Source organism: Peromyscus leucopus, chromosome 13, assembly GCF_004664715.2.
Source record: "Peromyscus leucopus breed LL Stock chromosome 13, UCI_PerLeu_2.1, whole genome shotgun sequence".
NCBI classification, from domain to species: Eukaryota; Metazoa; Chordata; class Mammalia; order Rodentia; family Cricetidae; genus Peromyscus; species Peromyscus leucopus.
The window spans coordinates 36,781,075-36,808,776 of NC_051074.1; the positions used below are offsets into that span (position 1 = coordinate 36,781,075).

The 27,702-nt window shown below is 42.0% G+C and overlaps 1 long non-coding RNA gene across 5 annotated transcripts in view; it reads right to left on the bottom strand.

Moving 5' to 3' along the window:
* The window catches only part of LOC114709316, a 54,359-nt gene that overhangs the window by 18,789 nt on the left and 7,868 nt on the right, over positions 1 to 27,702 (bottom strand). For 4 of the 5 annotated variants that reach the window (XR_003736906.2, XR_003736907.2, XR_003736912.2 and 1 more), the window contains exons 2-3: positions 23,020 to 23,105; positions 20,826 to 21,016 (exon numbers count right to left, since the gene is read on the bottom strand). This is a non-coding gene — a long non-coding RNA (uncharacterized LOC114709316). Of the gene's footprint in view, positions 1 to 20,421; positions 20,581 to 20,825; positions 21,017 to 23,019; positions 23,106 to 27,702 lie in introns of those variants that run through there. The other variant, XR_005092655.1, reaches the window with a different exon arrangement.

Sequence of the window (27,702 nt, forward strand, 5' to 3'; positions counted from 1 at the left end):
TCTAAGTTCCTGCTGATATACATTGACTAGGCCCTACAGCTCCTATGGCCTATAGTTTTCTCCTCTTTTAACATATCTAGTTCTTTCCAATCTGGTCATAAGGGAATTCACCCCTAGTTATTAGTTCAATGGTGAAAAAATAAAGAAACAGAGGTACAATGAGGTGTTGTCACTGGCCTGTCCCGTGTGATCTCTCTGCATGATCCTCAAGCAAGGGACTAGAACAAGGGTTTCATAACCAGAAGACAGACTTCTCCTATGGGCCCAACATGTCTGGAAGAATTTTGAATTCAAACCCTTCAATGTATCAACCCAGCTATCCTCATCCCATACCGTAGAGTACTCTCTTGCCTGTTAGGTCCTTAATCTGGGCAGCCGAGTCCTTCCAGTCTTCTCTGAGGCCCCACTTCCCAAACAAATAAGTTCTCTACTCCATCTGCCTGCCAGTTAGAGGAAATTAAAGCTTCTTTAAATACTGCTAGAGACCCCTCTGGCTTTCACATCTTGCCTTGAAATGGTGATTCATCGCCCCGGGGTTGTAATTCTCCCTCTTGGAGGAACAGAGAGCCCTCAGCAACAGCCACTCAATGCCACAGCTCTTCACTGTGCGTCTCACACTTAGTCAGAGGTATAGCCCTTGCCATTGCATCTCCTTCTGGTTAAACTAGTAAAGGTTTGATTGCTGCACGGCCTTAGGCTGCTAGAGACTACCCCCAGTTCCTCTCACCCCACCACCACCACTTCCACCCCCCCACCCCTCCACCCCATCCACCCCAGTGATGGATAAAGCCAGCCATCAGTAAGCGGTGATTCACATTCCACTTTGCAGTCTTCTTCCTGAGGCCATATTCTGTACTAACTAGATTAGATCAAATCACCCTGAATCCATATGTATTTCCACCAACAGCCATTAACATTTGTGCAGAATTTGTGATTTTCGAACCCCCTTCACTTGATTACTTCTCTTCATTTTCCCTGTATCTCTAACAAGATAGAAGTCACTGCTGTACCAGCCTTGTGCCAGCTCTCAGAGCCCACCTGTCGCTGCCTTGACCTTAAATCCCACTTTCTGAGCTATCATATCTCTTACCATTACTTACTGGTTAGGACTCAGAGAGGCCTTTCTTGACTACCCTACATAGGTCCGGTTTCCTCTCAGACCCGCCATTATCCGTCATTATAATGAGTTGTATATTTCCTACCTAACTCTCACCAAAATCTGTAAACCTTTTTTTGTTGTTGTTGTTGTTGCCTTACGTGCTATCTATATCTGTCTCTACAATATAAGCGCTGTTGGTCCATGAACCACCCTTAGCCATCCATCATGGTACTCTCAGCTCCTGGATTGTAATTAGATGGGAGCACAATCAAATTCCGCTGAATGAATGAACCGAAGCAGAGAAATGACAAGACTGATAAAGACAAATGAGTCGAAGATAATAAACAACAAGGTTATGTAAATCAATTGCTGGGTTTGCAAAGCCCTCTGGGAATATGCAGGCCGGTGTAAAGGAGGCTGTCACTACCAAGCACAGGTTGATTCTAGAACTTCTGTCCTCCCAATGTGTGGGCAGGAAACCCCAAAGACTCTAGGCTAGAAGTCATCTGCTTTTTTTAAAAAATCTACGCCAGTGGCAGGCAGTTTAGAGTCAGTAACGTTAGTCCTAACGTTACTAAGATCATATGTGTACCCACTGACTGGCAAGGTCTGTGGAAATCTAGAGTACGTTGGCACAAATTTGAACTGATACTTTTTCTACTAGTATTTTTATCTTCAGCCTAATGTCTAGCTATGAATGAAAGAAACGTCCTCATGAAAAGTAAAACCTAGTAGATGTGGGAAGCTGTAGAGGAAGTCATCTGTAGATCACAGGGTGTTTACTGGTGGCAGCCAATATCCCCTGCTGAAGGAACCATCCCTACCATCAGTTCGCAAACCCACAGTCTCAGAATCCCAACCAACAGAGAGCATCAAAAGGCTTGATGGTCTCCATTAGCCATTGAGTAGCATTTAATGTTCCTGGTGAGGCAACCTCTCCAGGGTTCAGTTTCCATGCATGGAAGATAAGTGCTCACACAGACAATAAAAACAATCTTGAGCTGGGGTTTGGCATGAAATTTGACTCTGCCAGATTGCTTTGTTCTTCCATGGGAACATTTTCACGCTAGGCTTCAACATACCATCTATTGGCCAAGGATGAGCAATGATGCCTTCCCAAATCTCACCCAGTTTAAATGATCAATATTCTTCCTGTGTTGTGTCCACAAGCCTACTGAAGAGGAACTCAAGCCTTACTAAAAGTGAAATAGATGCTTGTTCCAGAAACTTCCTCTTGGGAAGTTTCAGGTGTAAAGAAAAGGAGGTTCGTAAAACAGGTTACTGAGCATTGTCAAAGTCAAGTCTGGCAGGGCATTGCCTGAAGTTATGAGTTTCAAATGCAGCATTAAAATTCTTAATGGACTTGGGAACTCATTTGGAGATTTCCTATTCATTAATATCCCCACTGATTCTATTTTCCACTCCAAATTTGATGAAAATGCTATTTTTATCAGTGTATTTATTATTCATTCAATGGTATGGAAGCATCTTGTATAGATACACAGAGATGCTTTTAAGTTTGAAAATTACTATTTTTATTCTGTGGAGTTAATTGAGCCTGCCACTATACATCTAATTTATGGAAATCACAAAGACAGCAAGTTGCGAAACAAAAGTGTATTTGGTGCATAATACTGGGTTTTACGCTCTCTAATGCGATGGAATGTGGGCTATCAAAATGATCTTTCTCCCTAACTCTAATGGCTGATTCTTATTTATGGCTGCGTATTATATATAGTTGGATCTATATAAGCTGATAATACAGTGAGATGCAGCAATTTTCTCTAGTAACACTAGGAGATAAAGTTACTTAAGTCAATATTTTGGTCATTTAAGCACTGATAACCACCCTGTGTATGTATTAATGATGATCCATTTCACAACATATCATTATCCAGATCAATTTGTCTATTCCCTCTTTATATAGATCTAACAGGCTCAGCTTCCATTCACAGATGTAAAGCGCCATCAGTACACATTACTTCTTAGTACTTATTGCCTCAAATATTGATTTTTAATTTTTTTTGTCAAACAAAATGTGTGCTCTCATTTTGTGCTACTAGAATACACACACACACACACACAGAGTTGGAACCCATCACACTGTATAAAATTTTCCCTAAAATGAAGGAGCTCTTAGGCTTAAGCATTATTACTTTTAAGTTATATTTGTTTCAAGAAATAGAAGCTGGTGGGGAGAGATTCATTGGAAAGATGCTGGGTTATTACCCACAATGCAAAGGGAAGTGAAATAAGCAGGACTCAGACAGCAAAGGAGCCAGGGGACCCCCTGGGCCTCAGCAGGAGATAAAGGACATCCAAACACTGAGTCTTTACTGAGTAACAAGCACAGTCTACACAACTTCAAGGTGTTCTATCAGTCCTCAGAACAATGTCATGTGGCGAGTACCACCATCTCCACTGTAAAGAAGAAGAACCCAGAGAAAGAGAAATTAAGTAATAGCCTGTCATAGTGACCGCTCTATTGCTATGAAAAGACACCATGATCAAGGCAACTCTTATAAAAGGTAACATTTCATTGGGAGCTTGCTTACAGTTTTAGAAGGTTAATCCATTATCATCATGGCAGAAAACAGGCAGGCATGGCACTGGAGCAGTAGTTGAGAGCTTTACTTCCTGATCCGCAGGCAAATAGAGAGACTGGACCTTGCCTGGGCTTTTGAAACCTCAAAGCCCACCCCCAGTGACACACCTCCTCCAACAAGGCCACACCTCCTAATTCTTCCCAAACAGTTCCACTTCCTGGTAAGTAAGTATTCAAATATATATGGGTGTCAGACTCATTAAAACCGCATGTCCCAAAGTTACAGAGAGCTAAGACACTAAGCTAGTTCCTGTGTGCTGTTGTCCTTACAGTGCATAGCAAAAAAAAGTGACAGTCCCACTAACTGCCATTCTCCTTGACTCACTGTTTCAAATGTCAGGTTTATGAAATGCATATCCCTCCTTGTGACGAAGAGAGGACTATATGCTACAACCTGGGGTCAATCCTTATACCTTGGGCATCCCAACCAAATGAGGTAATTCTCTGCGCAGTGGTATTTTGATAAATGGTGGACCATATATACAATGGTGATTCTATAAAATTATAATGGATGAAGCATCCCTATCTCCTGAGGACTCTGAAGTCATAGTTAATGTCCTACCACAACACAATAATCTTGTTTGTGGTGATGTTGGTATAAACAAACCCGTCACACATCAGTTACCTAAAAGAACGGTGCAGACATACACAAGAGACATATACTTGATAACTGACAACTATGCAACTACCTTACTATTTACCATATTATACTTTTTTTCATTATTTTTAGAGTGTGTTCCCTCTATTCACAAAAAGAACGTTTGAGACTGGAGAGATGATTCAGTTGGTAAAGTGTTTGCCATGAATGCATGAGGACCTGAGTCCAAGTCTCAGAACCCACACACACAAAAAATAAAATTAAAAAAATTAAAAAAAAAAAAATGGGCATAAGTGGTGTGTGCTTAGAACCATTGCATAAGAATGCAGAGACATGTGGCCTCCTCAAGCTCAAGGGCCAGCTTATTTGCTAGGCTCCAGGCCAAGAAGAGACCCTGTCTCAACAAACAAAGGTAGAGATTATGCTAATTTAGTAAAGAGGTGATTGTGAGGTTCTCCTACAAGATCTATGACTTCACTAGACCTGAGTAGTTTGGCAGGTTTCTATTACCAGCATGATTCCCCTCTTGCTGAGTGGGAATTAAGTCCAACTAGAGAGCTGTTGGTTACCACCAAGTCATGGCTGCCACTACTGCACTTGCAGGGCACTTTTCAGCCCCTTTCAGCACAATTATTGTGCCATGTTGGTGGTTGTTGTGGATCATAGGCATCATAGCGGAGTAGGACTTGTGGTTGTCTCCCTCCTTTGAAATCTTGCATGGCTCCTTCTGGTAGCATGAAAGCTGGTCTTCAGGGAGGAGGCATTCAGGTCAGTTTCATCTCAGGGGCCTCTGGACCCTGTTTTAGAAATGCATGGTGTCTTCAGCAATAGAGACTTAACTTCTACCTCTGGGGGTCAACCAAGGACAATAGCAATGGCCTACCATGTTTTGGGATTCTCTTGGGCAATCCTAACCAATAATGAAAGGGGGCTTCTCATGCTTTGTATTGAGGGTTTAGTTAGGTGGATGGTCTTTAGGTCCTGGAGGGAACATTGTCAGCCCTAATGGGAAATTTTCATTTAAACTGTGTATGTATATTTATATAGTGACTTAAGTGTGTTATATGTATTTTAAGGTAGATAATTAATAACATGATCTCTTATTACTATTCTCAGGCATCCTTACTGCTATTTTAATCTCCTCCTTCTTCTATATTTATCTCCTTCCTCACTCCTAATTACATTCTAAATATTTGTTCTTATACCCACAAATGAGTGTAAGCCTCATCCTTCATCAAGGAAACTTCTCCTCGCAACAGATAGAGATCATTACAGAAAACCATAACCAATAAAGATGCAGAGATGTGGAGTCCAGTACTAGGGAATATATCTATACTAGAACTGCTCCAAAAGTATGGGGATTATTGCAGAACAAGGCAGAAATTGTAAGAGCCAGAGGAACTGAGAGATTGCTATGAGATTATGTCTCCTCCTAGTGTGGTGGTTTGAATGAGAATGGCCCCCTCAGGCTAATATTTTTGAATACTTGGTCCACAGGTGGTATACCTGTTCAGGAAGGATTGGGAGGTGTGGCCTTGTTGGAGGAGATGTGTCACTAGGGGTGGATTTTGAGGTTTCCAAAGCCCACTCCATTCTCAATTATAACTCTGCCTTCTGCTATGGATCGGAGGTAAGCTCTCAGCCACTGCTCCAGTGCCATGCTTGCCTGCCTGCTGCCACCTCCCACCATGACGGTCATGGACTCTAAACCCTCTAGAACTATGAGCCCCACTTCGATGCTTTCTTGGTCATGGCACTCTGTCACAGCAATAGAAAAGTAACTAAGACACCTAGGAATGTCAGAGGCTACACCCATAAAGTCTCACCACCATGACTGCCAAAACATGAACTGAGCAAACAGAACAACCATGGGCACGCCAAAGTGGGCAGGGAAAGACCACAAGGCCTCAACACCTCACAAAGTACTATAGTACTAAAGCAACTAAAGAATGTGGAGAGTGGGCAAAATCGTCTTCACTGGGGAAGAACCCCCATTTGATTATCCAATGCTAAATGATCAGTCCTGAAAACATACAAGTAACATTATAGAGACTGAGCAAGTTATACTTTTATTTAGGAAATTTTATACATATATATATATATGTGTGTGTGTGTGTGTGTGTGTGTGTGTGTGTGTGTGTGTGTGTATGTGTGTGTAGTATATATATGTAGCTGGAGAATTTCTCTCCAGCTCCTACATCCCACCAGTCCCGGAACCCACTTATAAAATAAAGACACAGACTCTTACATTATTTAAACTGCTTGGCCATTAGCTCAGGCCTATCATTGTCTAGCTCTCAGCCTTATATTTAGCCCTTTTCTATTAATCTATACTTTGCCACGTGGCTCAGCTTACTGGTACCTTACATCTTGCTTGTCCTGGCGGCGGCTCCAGGCAGTCTCTCTCCTCCTTCCTCCTACCTCAATTTTCCTCTCTGTTAGTCCCGCCTATACTTCCTGTCTGGCTATCGGCCAATCAGATTTATTTACATATAGCGATATCCACAGCATATATATATATAAACTATATATATACTATATATACACTATATATGTATACATACACACACATATACTGTAGTGTGTGTGTGTGTGTGTGTGTATGTGTGTGTGTGTTGGCTATTCTTGGTTGTCAAATTGATTATATCTGGAATTAACTAAATCTCTAATGACTGAACACACCTGTGAGGGATTTGTTTCTTAATTAAATCGTTTGAAGTGGGAAGACCTACTTCTAATCTGGATCTTTGAGGTGGGAAGATCCATCTTTAATCTGGACCACACCTTCTGCTGGAAGCCTATGTAAAAGACATGGAAGATGGAAGCTCTCTCTCTTTGCCTGAATGCTGCTGTGCTTCCCACCATAATGATAATGGATTAAGCCTCTGAAACTAAGCCAGCCCCAGTTAAGTGCTTTCTGTTATAAGACTTGCTTTGGTCATGGTGTCTCTTTACAGGAACAGGACAGTGACTAAGACAGTATTTAACAACAATTAATGAAAATTTAAAAAAAATAAATAAAAGAGGCCATGAGTGAAAAAAAAAAAAAACACACAAGAAGGGATATGTGGGAGGGTTTGGAGGGAGGAAAGGGGAGAGGGAAATGAAGCAATTGTATTATAATCTCAAAGAACAAAATAAATAATTAAAAACAACAACATGGTAGACAGTGCCTGGAGTCATGACATCAGAGGTTGTCCTGTGACCATAACCAGGAGCAAGTGTGTGTGGGTGCACCTACACACATTTGCTGTTAAATTAGTTTTGTTTCCTGCTGCTTCACTACAAATGTTTAGCTGGTCTAACAGTTTTCTGATGGTGTCCTTTGGGTTTTCAGGTATGGAAAGGACACCATCAGCTGAGAGTGATCCCTTGATTTCTTCCTTTTTTATTTGTATTCCTCTTATTTCTTTCTCTTGCCTTATTGCTCTGGCTATGAATTCAAGTACTACATTACATAGGAATAGAAAAATCCAACATCACTATAGTGCTACAAACTTAAATAGAGCTCACAGCTTAGAGCACAGGCTAGCCCAGATTAGCCTGAGGTGGCTTACACACAGAAGAGTGATAAATGATACGAGTATTGGTTATACCAATGAGAGTTAATGGCTGCTTGCATTACAAAGACATGCTTGAAACGATCATTTCTCATTAGGACATTTAACTTATTAATTTAGTGAAATGTATAAATGCTTTAACATACATAGATCATTATCAATTTATATATAATTATAAATTACTATTAATGTACTGCCTGATCAATTTGTTTCATCAAACAATGGTCTTAAAATGTGCACAAATAATCTGGACAGCAATAATAGAATTTTCTAGGAGAATTATTAAATTTTCTGGAGAACTTTCACTCCAACTCACAAAAACCCACTCAGTCCCATGACTGTAGAGCAAGATTTTCAAGATACTTATTAGGAGCTGGCTTATTGTGACATTCAATGCCCATGAGGCTATAACCTCTGGATTAATTAAATTATTAATTCATGTTCATTTCTTGCCTCTTTTTAAAACTGCTTTACTTAGATGATTAGCTGGCACTAATCAAACGCTCTTCAAGATAATACGTCTGTCAAGCTCTTCTCTACCTGCCAACGATGCGCTCTTTCTCTCCAATTACTTGAGGAGTTTGTCATGAAGCCCAGTTGAGGATTCCTGGCAATATTCACATGCTCAACCACATTTCTAAGACGTGCAAAAAATAGATGTTATCTTCAATATGTTAAGAGTGGTAAGTCCTCTGCCCCCATTGCTCTTACGCTCTGTCAAGCTTTCCCTGGGTCTCAGGTCTTGGAGTGGCATTTTATAGACCTACCTGAACCATTCGGCTGGCATGCACTCATGTGAATCCGGTGGATAGTTACTTCTGCACATGAAGCCAGTTTTAGCCATCCTGGTGTAGCAACTGCTCTTAGGAACACTCACGGGCCAACTTATCTGGCCCCAGGACAAGAACCAGATGTCAAGTCAAAAATACCCACAAGATGTATGGCACCCAGCATGAAGTATGTGGGTACTAGAGAAGAAACGTAATTTGAAATGTATGGAACCAGAAGCTAGTCTGTGGGAAATTCTTCCAATCATCAGAAATGTAAAATTGCAAGTAGAAGATTTGGTTCTTATTAATGCCTAATAAGAACAGAAGTTCACTCTTATTGAGGAAATACACTCAATAACGCAGCATATACAATTATAAATGCACCATTTATGTTTTTTTTTCTTTTTGATGGGAAACATATGAAATAAACGTATCAGAATTCCTGGATCTACTGGGGAAAACCCAGAGCAGTCCCACAAGCTGACGGCAGCAGCCACAACATCTCAATTACAAATGAAACTCGCCAGCGGTTCGCTCCAATCTGACAGCCAACCTGACTGTAAATGACATTACCAAGAAGAAATTATGAAGTTCAAAGGGACTTTTCTGAACTATTTCTATTTTTTTTTTTATAAATTCCAACAAACTGAATTATCTCTATATTCTCATATGGATGATGATATTATAAAGCCATTGTCATAGGCAGAGTATTTTCTGGAGTTTTTAGAGCTTAGACTTTTAAAAATAATCCCCCAACCACCTTATTCAAAATCACCATTCACTGGCAGGTGAGTTAGCTCAGTGAATAAAAGTGTTCGCTACACAAGCCTGACAACGTGAGTTCAATCCCTGAGACTCATGGTAGAAAGAGAGTTCTGACTCCTTATTCTCTGACCTCCACACATGTGCACACACACACACACACACACACACACACACACACACACACACACACACATCCTCACATACATACATCAAAGATACATAAACCATAAAAATAAAATTAATTACATTTTTAGCAAACAAAATAATCTTTCATCAATGAAAAAAATTTTTTACACTCTTTGTCTTAAAATGGGGCCCTGAAAATTGATTGCTAAAAGGTTTGTTTGACTACAAATGACCATGACAATAGGGCTTGAGGTGAACGAATGTTTGTTCTTGAGGCAACTGAAATATAGTCACAGTCTCCCAACCAATCCCTGTCTCCTGGTTCTTCACTGGCATCACAGACCCATAGAGAGGAAGACAGAAGGACAGACAGACAGCTAGACCCTACTGCCAAGGATCAATTGTTAGTGTCTCAATTTGTAGCTACATATTGCTAGGTAAATAACTCTCTGAGAATAGCTAGTGCACCTCTCTTAAGAAGGCATTATAGAGGCTGGAGAGATGGCTCAGTGGTTAAGAACACTTCCTGATCACCCACCACTCCCATTGAGTGACTCACAAGTGTCTATAACTCGGGCTTCGAGAGAACCAACACCCTCTTCTAGCCTCCATGGGCACTGCATGCTCATGTAAATACAGACAACACACACATACATACATGTACATTAAAACTAAACAAATAAAATAAGTATGCATTTTTAAAAATCCATTGTAATAAAGAATTAAAAAATCCATTGTAATAAAGAATTTGTCCATGGAGTGAATTTAGATCAACACTCTGAACAAGGTAATAAACCCTCACCAGAGGCTAGCTCCTATTAGATTGCTACAGTTGCCCCTTCATTCAGTTCTGATAACCACCCTTACTTCCATACTGTGAAATACAAGGTCTGTTTCAGATCATTCACTCAATGCCTTGTCCAGTCATGAGTAGAAATGAAAGAAGTAAAAATCCAATGCCATGAAGATATGACTCCACCGGATGTGTTTCCCATGCACCACGGGCCACAAAAAATGGATTTGGTTCTCACTTCACATAAATGAAAAAATAGATGATGGTAGCACTGAAAACTTGTCATCAATTACCTTGAGCAAAATAATTGATGTTTCGTTTGTGAAAGGGCTTGCTTGTTTTAAATAAACAGAAAATCAAAAGCTATTGAGGGAGCCCTACGTCTTTGCAACATTTGTTATTCCGTCCCCTTTGCAAATTTAAAGTCATTTGATTTAGGAACATAAAAGCATATTTTATGTGGATTGCTTTCTTGAAATTAGCCTGCTACATTAGATTAAAATGCATTTTTATTCAGACAATTCTGACACATTTTCCAATTGCGTGACTTGTGAGCTGTTTTTCGCTCCTGTTACCAACGGAGCTGTGAGCTGCTGAACGTCACGGAACCCAGCATCGCTTCATTTCTTTTTTTTTCTTTCTTTTTTTTTTTTTTTGCCAACTTAGACGGAGGCGAAGCATTGCGAACAGTAGAGTATAACCATACTGTAACAAAACAAAGAGCTATTGTGCTGTCTGGAGTTGATTTCGCTACAGTAAAGGGTAGAGACAAAAAGCACTCAATTCCAGAAGAAAGAATTCTGAGGAAGAAAGGACAAGCTCCCCTCCCCTCTCCCAACTCCCAGTAGCATGAGCACAATGTCTCTCATGCAGAATATAATGGTCTTCTAAGCATCTAGCAATATATGGGTTTTGTCATTTTTAAAAGAATCGCATCACCTCCGCAGAATTTGGAAATCTTTCCTAATTCTTCAAACCCTTAATAATAAATATTTTCATCACAGTTACAAAGCAACATCAACCCACGGCCTGAAGTAGAGGTTGAACTCAGGTCCATCACAGTGTCGTGCTGGCCCCAGAGGTTTCTTTGGGCCCACACAGCGAGCTAAAAATGTACTTCAGTGTACTGCCAATTAAAATCTGAGAGACTTCACATTAAGGCCCGAAGTTCTGGGTTTTCTTTAGAAGCTAGAACATCTGATCGTCCCTTCTACATCTAACAATCAATATATTTTGAGTGCTAGATAGCTGTCCTGCTTGGACCGAGCGCATATTCTGAACACTGCCACAGCCTAGCCACTCTTCCTCACTGCCTCACGGAGAAGTACAGCCTTAGCTGCCATCCCTCAGTACTCTGGAACTCCTGGGCCTCTTTTTAAAGGAAGAAAAATCTTCTGTGGGGCTGGAAAGATGGTTTAGCAACTAAGAGCACTTGCTCTTGCAGAGGACTCAGGTTCAGTATTCAGTGCTCATCCCCCACAGCTGTCTGGAACTCCAGTTCCAAGGGGGTCTGACAAACTCTTCTGGCTTCTGTGGGGATCTGCGTGCATAGGGGACATATACATACACTCAAGCAAGCACTTTTATATAAATACATCTTCTTTACATTGGGGTGTGTGTGTGTGTGTGTGTGTGTGTGTGTGTGTACACGCGTGTGCAGTTGTGTGTGTATGCATACCATGGCACACGTATGGACATCAAAAGACAACCACACCACGTCTCATCTTCTATCTTATTTGAATCAGGGAGAGTCTCTTGTCACTGTTAAGTATACCAGGCCAACTGGCCTGTCAGCAGCCAAGACTCTCCTGTCTCCACCTCCCACCTCACCTTGAGAGTACTAGAACTACAGACAGATGCTACCACATCCAGCTGCGTGGGGATCCTGAGGATCCAAATTCAACTTCCTGAGCTTACATGGCAAGCACTTCCTCCACTGGGCCATTTCCCCAGGCCTGGACTTCTTAGAGTAGCAGGCCTTGAATCCTGAGACCCATTCATGCTCTTAAAAATTATTAATCACACAAAGAAGCCCTGCTTATGTTTCCTATGACTGGCAGTGTTGGCACATTAAAATTAAAACTTAGAAAATATTAAAATACAAATAGACTATGTTAATGGTTACAATATTTTTAGGGAAAATACTATCTTCACAAACAAAAAAAAAAGGATCATTGGACTACTTGCATTGTTTTATGTTTTTCAAAGAACTCTTTCATGCCTACCTCAACCAAATCTAATGTGTTCTCAAATCTGCTTCCATATTCAAGCTCTTGTGATATAATAGCTTACTTAAAACATGTATGTAAACATGGCACCATATAACTGTACAGGTAATGAGGATGCAGAAGTGTTTGAGTAGCCTCTTCACATGTCTAGGGCTATTCTTCTTTGCTACTACACACAAATTCTGCAAGTGATGAAGCCTAACAGTGAGCCACAACATGAAAACCAAAAGCGTAACAAGGAATTCATCACAACATTAAAATCAGTTGTCTGTCCCCTGCTCCAGATGAGCCTTTTACCCATGTGAGATTGTCTAACTCCATGTATTAGTCATTTGGAAAATATCCGTTCACTGAGTTACAGATTTCCCAAATGTTGACACATTTCACTGTATAATATTTTTAAATAATCACATTTGTTTTCACTGTGATCTCATCAGGAAAAACAATTTTAAGTACCGGGATGCTGTCGAGCTCACAGCAGTCGATTCAAGTTTTCCTGAATTTTAATAATGCTTTCAAGCTTCAACTCCATCATTGCCAACAAGTTATGACAGTTGTTTTCCTGGAAGTGAGAGGCTAACTTCATTCACTTTTGAGAAAATATCTCCCCAATGCCCATGTTTGAACAACCATAATTAACTGTTAATCACTTTCAAGTGAATATGTTCATTAGAGGGAAAATGAAGGGAAAAAAAATCCAGCAACTGCACAAATACTTTTTCCACCTCCAGTACACAGAATGGACTCAGGAGTATCACTCACAGAATACACTAGGAACACATGTACAGATCAACAGTGATTTCCAAAGGAAATGGCATGTTGTTTAATGTAGGCACGTGGCAGTGTAGAACACTATGGCCACTAGAACAAATGGTTGCCACTGCCTTGGTTTGTGATGAGAAGCTGTGAGCTTCACCCACACTCAAGAGAATACCGGCATTGAGGGAATGTAATGTACCTTTGTGTTGTTACAAGAGCAAGCCCAACCCCTGAATCCATCTCTGGCTTCATGTTTTGAGATGTGTCTTACTTCCATACACATTTTCACCATCGTCATCACCATGATCTAATGCAGTCAAGAGGGGCCCTCATCAAAAGACTGTGCCATGCTCTTTGGACTTTTTGCCTCCCTAGATGGGAAATGAACAGTCCCCCTTTTCTTTCTAAAGTTGGCCTGCCTCAAGTATTACCATATTAGTGCAAAAAGGACTAAGAAGCCATTTAAGTTTGCAACAATGGCCTACACACATGTTCCAGTGACCACTCCTGCCTTACTACTTCCCTACCTAGAGTAAGTACCCTTCAGACTATTAGTATCCTTCATGCCTGGGGTGAATGAACAGTAAGGGTTATACTCTGATGACCTAGAGAGATACTGTTTTGAAGATGAGAAACAGTTTCTGGGCATACCAAACACATACCTAGCCTAATTTCTCTATTCATCCAGAAGGAAATGAGAAGAGGCCTGTCTACAAATATTACTAGTGGTGTTTATTAAAATACCACTAGAAGAGATGCAGGGATCGTTCAACATACATAAATCAATAAATATAATCCACCATTTAAACAAACTGAAAGATAAAAAAATACATGATGATATCATTAGATGCAGAAAAGGCCATTGACAAAATCCAATACCTCTTCATGATAAAAGTCCTGGAGAGATTAGGAATACAAGGGACATACTTTAACATAATAAAGGCAATTTACAGCAAGCTCATGGCCAACATTAACTTAAATGGAGAGAAATTCAAAGCAATTCCACTTAAATCAAGGACAAGACAAGGTTGTCCACTCTCTCCATACCTATTTAATATAGTACTTGAAGTTCTAGCTAGAGCAATAAGACAACTAAAAGAGACCAACAGGATACAAACTGGAAAGGAAGAAGTCAACGTATCTTTACTTGCAGATGATATGATAGCATACATAAAATTCAACTGAGAAACACTTTCAGGAAAGTAGCTGGATACAAAATTTACTTGCAAATATATATACAAATGACAAACAGACTGAGAAATAAATCAGGGAAAAAATACCTTTCATAATAGCCTCAAATAATATAAAATACCTTGGGGTAACTCTAACCAAACTAGTGAAATATTTGTATGATAAATACTTTAGGACACAATAGAAAGAAATTGAAGAAGATATCAAAAGATGGAAAGATATTCCATGCTCATGGATGAATAGGATTAACAGTAAAAAATGGCCACCCTACTAAAGCAATACACAGATTCAATGCCATCCCCATCAAAATTTTAACACAATTTGTCACAAATCTTGAAAGGACAATTTTCAGCTTTATATGGAAACACAAACAGTCCAGCATAGCTAACACCTCTGGATAATAAGAGATTTTCTGGAGGTATCAGCATTCCCCACCTCAAAGCATACTACAGAGCTATAGTAATTTTAAAAAAAAAATAGTATGGTATTGGCACAAAAGTAAACACATTGATCAATGGAATTGAATTGAAGAACTAGATATAAATCCATACACCTATGGATGCCTTATCTTTATAAAAAAAAAAAAAGGCCAGAAATACACACTGTAAAAAAAGACAGTATCTTCAACAAATGATGCTGGTCAAACTGGATGGCTGCATGTAGAAGAATCTAAATAAATCCATATTTATCACCCTGCATAAAATTCAACTCCAAATGGATCAAAGACTATAGCATAAAACCAGATACACTGAACCTATTAGAAGAGGAAATGGGGAATAGCCTTAAACTCATTGGCATAGGAAAATATTTTCTGAACAGAACATCACAGCAATAGGCACTAAGATCAATGATTAATAAATAGGACCTCAAGAAACTGAGAAGCTTCTGTAAGGCAAAGGACACCATCATGATGACAATGGATCAAACCTCTGAATTGCAAGCCAGCCCCCAGTTAAATGTTTTCCTCTATAAGAGTTGCCATGGCCATGACATCTATTCACAGCAATGAAACCCTAAGACACCACTCTTGGGCATATACCCAAAGGATGCTTCATCCTACCACAGAGACACTTGCTTAGCCATGTTCACTGCTTCTCTATTCATAATAACTAGAAATTGGAAATAACCCAGATGTCCCTCAACAGATAAATGGAGAAATAAAATGTGCACACTTACACAATGGAACTCAAAATGATGAAATCATGAAATTCACAGGTAAATGGATGGAACCAGAAAAACATCCTGAGTGAGGTATCACAGACCCAGAAAGTATGTATTCACTCATATGTGGATATTGTTTGTTAAGTCAATGATAAGCAAGCTACAATCCATAGAATCACAGAGGTTAGGTATAGAGTAAGTGATTAGTGGGGACAAACAGATCTCATTAGGACAGGGAAATAGAACAGAGAGTTAAGGATGGATGGGGGAGGGGACTAGAATGGGAGGATCAAGTGCGGAGGGGGGGAAGAGGGGAACTGCTGTGGATATCGCTCTGTATAAATAAAACACTGATTGGCCAGTAACCAGGAAGGAAGTAAAGGCGGGACAAGTAGAGAAGAGAATTCTGGGAACAGGAAGGGTGAGTCAGGAGATGCTGCCAGCCAGTGCCATGAGTACCAACATGTAAGATACTGGTAAGCCATGAGCCATGTGGCAAGGTACAGATTTACAGTAATGGGTTAATTTAAGATAGAAGAACAGCTAGCTAGAAGCCTGAGCCATTAGGCCAAACAGTTTAAATAATATAAGCACCTGTGTGTTTATTTTATAAGTGGGCTGTGGGGGCTGGGCAGACCTGGAGAGAAGCTCTCTAGCTACAGCGAACAGTAGAGGGAATATAGGGAGGGACAGCTAAAATCATGTGCCACTTGAGGGGTAGTATGGAAACCTAACATAGTAGGCGCTTTCTAAAATATTTTTATACATGAAAGTAATCTAAATGAAATTGCCAAAAAATGGGGGAGATAGAACCTCACCTAACTAGCACTTGTCATCAAATGAAGCTTCTAATATTAGGAATGGGTTACATATAATTGAGTTATTGGCCAAAAGGGTCCCATAGGAACCTCTAAACAACTCAGGCTGTTGGCAAGACTATAGTTTGCTCTCCACAAACTGATGGTAAGACCACATTGCTGAAGACAGCACCTACACAATTCATTGAACATGGAGAAATCAAGCTGGTGCCTCCATAGTGCCTTCACCCCTGTGGTGTGTTAGCATCTTTGGTTCAGGAAGGTACTCTGCAAGTGACCAAAGGAGAAATGTAAACACCAATCCAGCTACAAACCTGCTGGTTTGCAATGGTATCCTACCTGCAATATATGCTAGTTCAATAAAGGCACAAAGCTTGTAAAAGTAACCAACCAACATCTATTTTGACTTAAGACCCACTCGAAGAGGTAGAACCTCTGCCCCACACTGCTTGGGTGACCAAGAACCTGGGACTAGATAGCATGGGGACCTAGGGTAAAATCAAATACTATTGGTCTACTAAAAGAACACAGCAATAAAATGACTCCTAATGACATTCTGCTATACCCATAGATCAGTGCCTTGCTTAACCATCATCAGAGAAACTTCCTCCTGCATCAGATGGAAACAAATATAGAGATCCACAACCAGACAATATGCAGAGAATGAGAGCCCTTGGAACACTCAATCTAAATGAGATGTCTCCATCAAATGCCTCCCCATAAGGCTCAGGGGACCCTGCAAAAGAGGGGTGGGAAGAGTCTAAGAGCCAGAGGGGATGGAAGACACCAAGGAAACAAGGCCCTCTAAATAAACAGAATCAACACACATAGGAACTCACAGAGACTGAGGCAGCATGCACAGGGCTTGCGTACATGGGTCCTTTGGGTATATAGTATCATTTCCAAGTTAGTATTTTTATGGGATTCCTGAGAGTGTGAACAAATGGATATCTGCATCTGTTTCTTGTGTCTTTTCTTGGGCTCTTTTCCTCCTGTTTACTCATTTTGTCCAATTCTGATGTGTTAGTTTTTGCTTTATCTTGTTATGTTTTATTTTATCCTGCTATTATCCCTATATAAAATAAAGAAGCCCGTTTTTTCCTAATGAGAGACAGAAAGGTGGTGGATCTGGCTGGCGGTGGTGGCGCATGCCTTTAATCCCAGCACTTGCGAGGCAGAGGCAGGAGGATCTCTGTGAGTTCGAGGCCAGCCTGTGCTACAGAGTGAGTTCCAGGAAAGGTACAAAGCTACACAGTGAAACCCTATCTTGCAAAAAACAAAAAAAAAAGGTGGTGGGGGAGGGGGGGAGGGAGAACTGGGAGACATAGAGGGAAGAAAACCTATAATCAGTACATTTATGTGAGAAAAATCTATTTATTCAATACTATTTATACACAAGCTACAATTCCAGCTCCAGGAAGTACAGTGAAAAGAAACATGAGTCTCTGTGTACCAGTCCCTTGTGCAAACTATTGTTCTTTTTCTAATTAGCATACAAAATGATGGATTTCATTAGACTTTTTCATACACATATACCATGATACTTTGCTCATATTCCTATACCCCCATTACCCCCTCCTTAGTCTCCCTCCTACTAATTCCTCCCCAAGAGTCTTTTATGTCATACATACAGAAATTTTATGTAAATATGAATAAATATATATTGAACTGATCAGCTGACCTTTTGTTTTATATATTTTATATAGTTCACTCCAATACCACTATGAGAGAGGTATTTTAACTATTTCATCATATGAAGAAATGAGGTTATTTTGCCCCAATTCATATCATCTCCTGCGACAGGAGTAAGAATTCTATCATGTCTGTTATGATTCCGTACATGCGCAGCTTGGGGTCTAGCGTCTTACGTCATCAGCAGGCACTGGTGACCACGCAGTCATACAATCTGAGTCTTAAAAAAGCCCGATGCGGACCCAGCCCTCTTTCTCTGCTCTCTGCTCTCTCTCTCTCTCTCTCTCTCTCTCTCTCTCTCTCTCTCTCTCTCTCTCTCTCTCTCTCTTTCTCTCTCTGTTCCTTCTCTGCTCTCTGCTCTGCTCCCGCCATCTTTCTTTCTCTCCAGGCCTGGCTCTCCTCTCTCCTATTCCCTCCTTCTTTCTAATAAAGCTCTTTGTAACTCTAGTAGTCGTGGCCATGGCCCGTGACTCTTCCACCGGTAACCAGTGCTACCACCAGCACCGTTTATCATAACCCTCAGTGCCTCCAAAATTCAAGTTATGACAAGGCCAACCCCTTCTGCATACAGAGCCCATGCAACACAAAGCTCCCTCACCTACGGACTACACCTGTGTGCTACTGGACTGTGCAGACATGATGCAAATCTGACTCCATGATTTGCAACTTAGAAGTCCCATTTCCTTGGATAGTAAGAACAAAGACGGAAAACACAGGCGAAGGGTAACTCATCAAAGTAAGGAGAGAAATGGTGGGGCTGGAGAGATGGCTCAGAGGTTAAGAGCACTGGCTGCTCTTCCAGAGGTCCTGAGTTCAATTCCCAGCACCCACATGGTGGTTCACAACCATCTGTAATGAGATCTGCCACCCTCTTCTGTATACATAATAAATAAATAAATCTTTAGAGAAATGGAGAAAGGAGAGAGGTCCCTGGCTCTAGAAGCTTCTCCCTGGAGTGCTAGCTAAGTAGCCTCTAACAGTGAGCCCGCTTAGGCCATTGTATTAGTTCTTCGCTTTCCTAAGTGTGAAATACTAGCAATAGGCAGACTATCCCAGTGCAGGCAACAGAAGAGGGAGGCAAGGCTTGCAGCACTGGATGCTCAAAAGGGAACTAACTGCCAGGAGGGAAGCTCTGACAGTCCCAAGCACTCTTCTGTCCCACCTTACTTGACCTTCTCCACATTCCCTGGGGTGTGATTCATTAGCACTTCTATACACGAGGACCCTGAAGATGAGAGAGAATAACTCTAGAGAATTCTAAAGATGATAAAGCCTGTTCCTATAAATCAGAGATCAACAACTCCAGCCTGCAGGTTAAACTCAGCCTACACCTTGCTCCTGTAAATAAAGTTTTATTGGCGCAGAGCCACACCCGCTCTTCTTTATGTGCGTGGCTGATTATCAGGCTGCAAGAGCCTGAGAGATGGCACTGAAGCCTGTGTGGTCTGCTCAGCCCAAAGTGTTCTCTACACCTTTGCAGCAAGGGTTGGTTGCCTTCTGGGCAGCTGTGCTCTTGGCATGATTTCATATTCTGACGGTGCTGGTTCTGTGTAGCTAGAGTTTTCCTGCCTTGCCCACAGTCAGGACAAATCTCTGTCACACGCCAGTCCCACAGCCACTCAGACACAACCAAATAAACACAGAGACTTATATTGCTTACAAACTGCATGGCTGTGGCAGGCTTTCTTGCTAACTATTCTTATATCATAAATTAGTCCATTTCCATAAATCTATACCTTGCCACGTGGCTTGTGGCTTACTGGCATCTTCACATGCTGCTTGTCATGGCAGCAGCTGGCAGTGAATTCTGCCTTCCTGTTCTCTCCTTTCTCCTCTCTGTTAGTCCCGCCTATACTTCCTGCCTGGCCACTGGCCAATCAGTGTTTTATTTATTGACCAATCAGAGCATTTGACATACACACCATCCCACAGCAGTTCTGTTTGTGTATGTGCTTTGTTTTAATTTGGTATTGAGGTTAGCTGTCTCTTGACAGCAGCTACAAGGAGCTACTGTGTGTGTGTGTATGTGTATGTGTGTGTGTGTGTGTGTGTGTGTGTGTGTGTGTGTGTGTGAGTCACGTGTGAGGGTGAGGAATTTATGTTCAAAAGGAGTGGAAAGAGGGAGAGGAGGGAGAAGGAGGGAGAAGGGGGAGGGAGGGAGGGAGGAGGGAGGAAGAACCATCTCACAGCTATGCCTTCATTAAGATCCACAGACACAGGCTAGGAAGACAGTCCAGTTAGTAACCCACTTACCTTGCAAGCACCAGAGCCTGAGTTCAACCCTCAGAACACAGGTTTAAAAATGCTGGACATGTTGGTAACCCCAGAGCTGGAGAAGTGGAGACAGGCAGATCCCTGGGGCTGGCTGGTCAAAGAGCTTAGCCTATGCGGCATGTTCCAGGCCAGTGAGAGACTCTGTCTCCAAACAAACAAACAAACAAAACAGACAGACAGACAGACAAATAGCGGAACAGAACAGAGAAATAACATCAAGGTTGTCCACTGACCTTCACATACACAGGTATATGCATACAAGTGTGTATGCACATGTGCGTGCGTGCGTGCGCATGCATGCATGCATGCATGCACGCACGCACGCACGCACACACACACACACACACACACACACACAATCAGTGGGCATTATCCCTTAAACTTACCTGAAATGTTGTGATTGGCTGATTTAAAGACATGTTCTCAGAGGGGTCAACTCCTTAGAGACCAGAGCACTGTTAGCCTTCCTGTGGTCAGCAGCTGAAGCATGCTTGGAGTTTTAGAGCTGATGTAAGTATTACAGCAATCGCACAGGGGGATGCTTTAATTAGGCTAAAGGTGACAAGTTGCATCAGGTCTGAAAAACCAAATAACTTAAGTCAGGCCTCAGGCTGGATGCAGAGGGGACAGCTTCTCAAATCAATGTCTGACAGCTGTTTCCTCAACTTACATCTTATCCGGGTCCTCGATGGACAGATTTTGAAAAGCCAAATATCACTAGCATCACATTTATAAATTCAAATTTGTAAACATGTATTTATTGGAAATTCAAGCACTAACATTTTGGAACAATAGTTTTGAGTGACATATTTTAAAGTAAGTGGGGAGGCGGGGCTTCAGTATAGTCTACCTGCCTCAGTGTGCAATCTAGTCTTCTGTTTACCTCCGTTGCAAGACATCTTAGGCTGACCCAGAAACTTGAAGAAGAATGCTAGGGAGCATTTGCTTTCTAAGTAAAATTGTCGGTTTCGCCATCTCTATCCTTAGCCATAAAATTCAGTCATGCGGATGGTGGGCAAGCAATAAATATTTATTGGATGGATGGACTGAAAAATGACTGTGATGTGATATAGTTAGCCTTTCACTTATTCCAGGATAAAACAGTCTGAATTCAATAAGCATCATACTTGCTCTCCATGTGTCTGGCACCAGCTGGGCTCTGGCACACAGTATAAATAAGATCCCTCTTCTGGGACTTTATAACCTAGAAGGAAATGTAGATACGCCAGGGCCTTGCCTGGGTCTAACTGAGCAAGTACAATCATCTGCTTGTTTTCACGACTTTTAGAACAAGATAGCAGCAAGAAGGGAAGAGAAGGACTGGGAGATGGCTTAATGAGCAAAAGTGTTTGCCATGCAAGTATGAAGACCTGCGTTCAAACTCCCCAGAACGCTGTAAACTTGGACGGATAGAAGAGTTGTCTATGGTCTAAAGTTCATGAGTTCCCACTAGCTTGGTTTGGTTGTCTCTGTAAGTTTCCCCATCATGATCTTGATGCCCTTGCTCATAGAATTCCTCTTCTCTCTTCAACTGGACTACTAGAGCTTGGCCTGGTGCTTGGCTATGGATCTCTGCATCTACTTCCATCAGTTACTCTATGATGACAGTTACAGTATTCACCAATCTGATTACTGGGGTAAGCCACTTCAGGCACCCTCCACTATTGCTAGTAGTCTAAGCTGGGGTCATCCTTGTGGATTCCTGGGAACTTCCCTAGAATCAGGTTTCTCCCTATTCCCATATCACCTTCTATTATGGTATCTCTTTCACGTGGGACTGGACTAGGCTCTCTGCATAAGCAAGACAGTTGTGTAGCTTGATCTGCTTAAGGGGCCCCTGGCAGTAGGATTAGGATCCATCCCTGATACATGAGCTGGCTTTTTGGACCCCGGTACCTATGATGGGACACCTCGCACAGCCTTGATGCAGGAGGAGGGGTTTGGTCCTGCCTCAACTGAATGTACCAGGCTCTACTGACTCCCCATGGGAGGCCTCACCTTGTCAGAGGAGGAAATGGGGGTGTGTTGGGGGGCAAGGCTGGGGGACATGAAAAGGGAAGAGAGAGGGGTCTGTGGTTGGTATGTAAAAATGAGTAAAAAAAATTCTTAATATTAAAAAAAAATGTATCTGTGAGCCCTGTGTTCCAACGGGGAGATGGGAGGTAAAGTCAGGTGGAGCTCCTGTGCCAACTAGCCTGGTGTATGCAGTGGTGAACTACAAAAGAGAAAAATATAGATAGAAAGGCATCCCAAATGAGGAAAGAGATGCATGCTTCTTACTCGGCCCCAAAAAATTCCTCCGATCTAGATTATTCTTGTACATTGTCTTCATTTAATCCCCCTAACAAGCATTGGAAGCATAATTAGTGTTCTCATTTTGTAACTAAGACTGAAACACAAGTCATTAATAAATCAAGGACCAAAATTCAAAATACATCTTTTCTGTTTTGTTTCCCACTGTACAGTCTAGGTTTCCCACAGCCATGGGTGAGGTGTGGCCCCTGCCCCCAGCACTGTGGGATGCACAGGCCTGAGCCAGGTAACAGCAGCAGTTCAGAAAGTTATACATCTTCTCCTGACCTCATTTGGATAAGACACTGGGAAAGACTAATTTGATGGCACACTGTCAATTGTGGCTTGTGGTGAATCTACTCTCCTCCGTCACCCTAGAAAGGAAGAAAAAAAAAATGAAAGCAAAGAATAAGGATTTTGATCTCGTGTTTATCCCAGAGAAATGAACATTCTTAATTTGTGTGTGTGTGTGTGTGTGTGTGTGTGTGTGTGTGTGTGTGTGCAGATGAGTTCAGGTGTCCAGTGAGACCAGAAGGGGGAGTCAGATTCCTTGTAGCTGGTGGTTGTCAGCAGCCTGATGTGGATGTTGGGAACTGAACTCAAATCCCTTAGAAGAGAGTAAAAATACTCTTAACTGCTGAGCCATCTGCCCAGCCTCCAAAATTAACATTTTTTGATGGCTTTTTTCTTTTCTTTCCTGCTGAGAACACTACTTTTGCCCTGGCCCACCTCTCTAATCCCAAGAGAAAAAAAAAAAAAAAAAAGATTAGAATTTGTCTGTGAAGAAATACAAGGACATATGTCCTTGGACATATGTCAACTCAAAAGTGCTATCACCCAGCAAGCTACTTTTGTCTGCCTCCAACACACCAGAAGTTAACCATAGCTCTTCTTGCTTACTGCGGTCTCTCACAGTACATAGTCATCACTCATGGTTGCGCTGCTCACTGCACAAAGGTGATGCCTGGAACTGGGTGACATTCACGAAACAGATTTCATGGCTCTGTCTAACTGCTAGGACCATTCCATGCTTAGCAACCAGGTGCCTCATAGCATAAACATTAGATAGCAATTTTCTGACAGAAAACCTTGACAGATGCTTTCTCTAATTTTGACACAGAAGCTATATGGGCTAGTAGCATATCTATAAGGAATATTTGTTTGTCTATGCATCTTGGGCTTTGTATCAGCTAGTTACATCTGAAATATACCGCACAACAACTACAAAAACTTTCAGTAACTAATAATGGTCACTGGAAAAGAAAAAAAAAAGTACTGTTTGTGGGTCTACGGATTCATTGTACTCTGCTGGCCTCGGCTGCACATGGATCTGGACCAGTTTGCAATCTAGGCCACAGGTCAGGTTTAGTTCTGCTCTGTGGTCCCTTCTGAGACCAGGTAACAGCATGCTTCTCTCATGCAGACAGCAGGTACTTATGCCAAACCACACAGGCACATTGAAAACCTTAGCTAATGTCATACCCTCTTACCTGGCACACACCAAAACAAGCTTCACAGTCAAAGACATCAGAAAGGGAGAGATAGATTCATACCAGTCTCATGGAGGTGGAAAAAGGAGACTGAATTTTTGTTAAATACAACGTAACCATCCACAAACCTACTCTGTGCTACTATGAAACAGAAGAAAGATGTGTCTTAGGGAAAACCCACCATTGCTACAGCCGAAGACAGTGAGACATTTCTTCTACATGGAGGCAAGCCATCTCCTATAAAGCCAGTGGGCTTTGAGCATCAGGCTTCTGTTGAGTGGCAGTTCCCTCCAAGATTAAAACCTTCCGTCTTAGAGGGACATTTCTTAAGACAGATAATGTAGGCTGGTGAAACTACAGGAGGTGGAACGTTCCACACAGTTCAGGAAAACATGTTAAGATCAGGAAGTAAACAACTCAAAGGTTTCAGGAAGGCCCTAAAACTGACCAATACACTAGGCCCCTCCTTCTTCCTGAATATACAGGTAGTACAGACTGCTGTGAGAGGTAACTGTCAAAACCAATCAAGCTACCTAAAATAGGCAGAGAGCAACCCAACTGCCTGGAATAGGTAAAGCTGCCTGGAAGAGGCTCAGAACAACTGGGACACCTGGAAAGGACACTCTCCCACCTGTTAAGATGCCTGCAGGCTGTGCAGTGTGCACAGCTTTTGTGAGCTGTCACCCATGCTGGGGTGGGCTTTGGTTCTGAAGCTGTCTCTTAGTTACTTCTACTCCTGTAAGTAACCTTCATCCATAGTCCTGTAAGTAACCCCAACAAAACTTTACTTATTGGTTCACCAAAGTCGGCGTTGGTCGTCTGTCCTTACTTAGGTTCATTATTAGTTCCATATCTGGGGTGAGTAGATGTTTGTTCCTATCATCCCAGGACTAGTGTCCCCCCCACAGATTTACATGCTGTTTTAGAATCTATCTTCTTTGTCGCCTTGTCATAGACTAGTGTAATAGATTGGGGCACTGATAAACATCGCCTGTAAAGAACCAGATGGTAAAATATTTTCACTTTGCAGACTACAAAGTCTCTGTTCCAATGACTTGACCCTGACATTGCAGTACAGAAGCAGCCATCAGCAACACTTAAATAGTCACAACTATGTTCTAATAACCTTTATTTACAAAAATAGATAATAGCCTAGAGTCTATTCCAAAGGTGGAGTTTATATCCCTTGTTACAGATTCAGCTCTAAAGGGTGTGTGTCTCCCTGTTTTCGGTATCTGCTGCTGCATACCACACCACCCCAAGATAAGTGGCTTGAAACTATTTTCTTTTCTCTTACGATTTTGCACACGAATTAGATGTGACAGGCGACTCACTGCTCCATGTGAGACTGCTACATCTGCAGGCATTCGGGTGTCCACGGGGCTCGGATGTTCAGGGTGGCTTGCTCACCTGTCCAGCCCCTTAGCGAGATTGACTCGGATACTCAAACAGCTGCATGCCAGCTGTTAGGTCTCTCCTTTTAGCCCACCCCTCTAAAGCCGAGGGCCAGACCTGTCATTTCTACAATATTCTGTAACAAAGCACCTCATCCTCCATGTGGTCCATGTTACCCAGGCCTCCTCAGGCGAGCCTGTGTCTGAATTCTGACTTCCCTACTTCTCTGTAATCATTTTCACATCACTGGAAGTGATTTCTTATCTTATTTGTATTTCTTATCAAATGTTTGTTGATTGTCAATAAATAAAACACTGAGCATGCTAGAAAGTATATGGACTAAAAAGAAAAAAAAAAAAAAGAAAATCATGCAGCTGCGAGGACAACAATTAAGATGGTAACACACCTCGCAATATAAATGGAAAAAAATAAAAAAGAAAGATAAAATGCATATAAGTTCGTATGTTCTATGACTGGCGGTGACAAGATTTGTCCTGATTAAAAAAAAACTCTAGCATATATGGCAACAGCCAAGTGCCCTGCGCGAGGGGCTGGAGAGATGGCTCAGTGGTTAAAAAGCACTTGTTGCTCTCACAGAGGACCGGTCCCAGCATCGCATAGGGCTCACCATCCTATCTATGTGACTCCAGTTCCATGAAATCTGACACCCTCCTCTGACCTCCTTGGACAAGGGTACATAACATTGTTCACATACATACATGCAGGCAGACACAAACACAAAATAAATATTAAAAAAGAATGTACCCAAGTTTAAAGGCTCCTCAGCTCCCACCCCATGAACAAATGGTGTCCCAATCTAGCCAAAGATAGAATTAGTCAAGTCAATGCAGTTAGTTCTAATCCTGCCTGATATGAAGCAAACATTTTAGGCACTCATTAAGTGAGCCTCCTTGGTAAAAAAAAAAAAAATAAATAAATAAATAAATAAATAAATAAATAAATAAACCAGCTCTGGCTCCACATGCCACAGGGAAAGAATAATGCATCATGTCTGGATTTGGCAAAGGGCACAGGGTGGAGGCAGAAGCAGAGAGTTCCCTGTGCTCCTCCTGTACAGCGTGGAATCCAATACATTTCTCAGAAATGTAACAGCCTCTAGGAACACACAGGCTTAGGGGACACCTGCACCTCCATAACTGAACTCCTCGACCATTGCCATTTTAGATTTTATGATGGAGTCCACTGCCATTCGAAGGTCACGGGGCAATCCTGGTGATGGTGGATGCACTCCCCAGAGCTGTGAACTTCCCCTGCACGGGACTCCAGTCTGCTGCCGTTGAACTGGCCCCTCTCCAACCCTACCCTCAGCTGTCACTGCAGGACCCTGGTGTCCCAAGGTCACAAGGACTTTTCAGACTCTCCTCAGTTTAGACCATGCTGACTTTTGCCTGAAGCCACATCATCCATGGGCATTCACCTCCGCACACCTTCTCCCTGTTCTCCTGGTCTGCTCTCCCCCAAGACCTCCTCATTCCAGCTCCTGGCCCGAGATAGGAAGTTGAAAGGGGTCAATAAAAGAAGCAATGGGTTACCACAGACCTGTTTTCTGGGTCCAATCATGCGGAGCAGTTGACCAGGAAGAAGGCAGAGTAATCACGCCTTGTGCATAGACGTGTCAGGAAGTGCCTCTATTCTTGCTCTGAGGAAAAGGAGGCTGCCCTATTCTATTCCACGTGGCATGGAAGCCGCTGAGGGGTGGTGCATGGTAAACAGACCCTTCCATGGCCTAAACTTCTAATCCAGTGACCGTGTACCTGCCCTCTATCCTGTGTGTTGCATTCTGGCCAAACCATAAATCTGAGCTGTCCACACCCGGCAAAGGTCACAGCAGACATCCTGGACGCCATTTTCCCTAATCCCTTCCTAAGCTACCCTTTGTCTGGCCACCGACTCTTGGTTCTATCTCCCATTTTTAGCCCTGTTGGCTTGACAGATGGCTTGACAGCGCTTTGCTCTGGGCTCTCAAGGCACTAGTTTGGTCTTGTTACTCACCTTTCTTAGTTCTTACTTTCAGTGTTTAAGGCCACCCTGAATCCTTCCCCAGCTTCAGTCACATCTCCCGGAA